Genomic DNA, 2,224 nt, shown 5'->3' with positions numbered 1-2,224 from the left:
ACAATTAAACTTTGGTTTCAAAGCGAGTGTGTCCTTAATGTGTATTAAAAGCAGCCCACTCGGTTATTATTCAGAGAGCTTTTATCTAATCCATCCCACACACTCAACACATACTCACATCCACTATACTGAGATGTTTTGTAAGACACAGCAATGCTGATCACAGGTCAGTCTGTTAGTTTAGGTGATGATGTGTGTGTTTAATATAGCATGAGTCATGTAAACTACTGGTGTTTTTCCCCTGGTCATCATCAAACGATCAACTGGCAAAGGTTCTTCTGAGCATCTTCTGTGGTGTCACATGGGTTTGGAATGAAGCTGAATAAATGCTTCCTTGAACCAAACCTACAATTTACCAACAGTGACTAAAAAAACTAAAGAAAAAACAAATTCTCTGTCTTTCTCTTTCAACGCTGCTCTTTTTCTTTCTTTCGTCTCTCTGTAATCACCAGGTGTTTCTGTTTCACCTGTTGAGTGTGTGTCCCTCTGGATCGTGCAGGTGTGTGTGACTCACCGTTAGCCAACAGCAGAGAAGAGAAACATTGTAAAATACTGAGACAAAAACAGATATACTACTTACACACTATCACACAAACACACACGACTGTATGACAATACTTGTTCTTTTATGAGACACCTGAACAAACACAGCTTAGGCTACATTCTTAAAAATAAAGGTGCTATGTGATGCCATAACAGAAACATTTTTGGCTGTATTTGGCAGTGGCGAAGGTAAATAAGGGCCATGGTGGCACTGGCCCACTCAGACTGACGGCTGGCCCACCCAGTCAAAAGAGAAATCACACGATAATTTAATAATAATTGCTCAAATACACATCATTCAGAAATTAATCATTTGCATGTGTTTCTAGGCCTTGCAAATGTTAACATTCAAGCCATTTCAAACAATATGATCGCAATAAGATGTTAAAGTGAGCAGTTTTCTGTGCGCACAGGCACAGGTGCACACACATGGACAAAAGGACGGAGACGTGCGTTTCAAAAAGCACGCATAGACAGAATCTCTCTGCGCTTGACAGGACACATACATGCAAAATGTTCTTGATATACCACAGTCTTGGCAAGTATTTTCATAAAAACAGTCAGTTATGTCTTAAAGTGAACGCAAACAGTTCAGAAAGAAATATGTGTCAGTATATGGATCAATGTTTATTTGGTCTGAAAGGGATAGTTCGCCCAAAATTTTGTCATCATTTATGCACTCTTGTGTTATTACAAACCTGTATACATTTAAGATAAGAAGATAAGGAATGTTTGTAACCAAACCGATCATGAGCCCCATTCACTTCCATAGTAGGAAAAAATAATATTACCATATTATTTTTATTATATTATTTGGTAAAACTAATAATTATTATTTAAATTTCCGGCAGGTAAGAAATAGATAAAGAATAGATGTAGAATTAATAATTAACAAACCCTATGACCAGTTCCGATTTGTTTGTTTTTGACTACCAGCGTACATGATCTTTTTAAAGTGACACATAGCCTATCCCATATCTGTATTTATGCTACACACTTGGGAAAAATAATCTAATGTAGCCTAGTGACTCGGCAAAGCTGAAGCCACAAAGAATGTTAATATCGCATAAATACACAATACTGTGGAAATATTTCATTTAATTTTCTTTGCATTTTTTATCAGTGTATGTTTTGTTTTCTATTGAATACGTTTTAAAAACCAATAATAATAATGGCCTAAATGACAAAAATAAGTGACTCCTGTTTTTTCTTTCCATTTAAAGGAATAGTTCACCCAAAAATGAACATTTTGTCATAATTTTCCAACCTGTATAAATTTCTTTGTTTTAATGACCACAAAGGAAGATTTTTTTGAGGAATGTTTGTAACCAAACCAATCATGAGCCCCATTTACTTCTATAGTAGGATAAAATTATATTATGAAAGTCAGTGGGGTTTATGAACAGTTTGGTTGCAGGTTTGTAACAACAGAGTGAATAAATGATAACAGAATTGTCTTTTTTGTGTGAGCTAACTTTTTTGATGTGTTAGGCTATTCTATCTAATTCATAATTCTCGTTATTTCTGTACATTCATAGTGTATATTCTATTTACTTGTAGAAACAGTTGATGAAAAGAGTTAACGTTTTTCAATTAAAAATGATTTATAAGGCAGAACTCAGATTCCCATAAGACTTTGCGCGTCTGTGTGACTCCGTCCTCCTCTGCGCATGCGTCACGC

Source organism: Misgurnus anguillicaudatus, chromosome 16 (assembly GCF_027580225.2).
Source record: "Misgurnus anguillicaudatus chromosome 16, ASM2758022v2, whole genome shotgun sequence".
Classification (NCBI taxonomy): Eukaryota; Metazoa; Chordata; class Actinopteri; order Cypriniformes; family Cobitidae; genus Misgurnus; species Misgurnus anguillicaudatus.
This window is presented reverse-complemented; position numbering follows the sequence as displayed.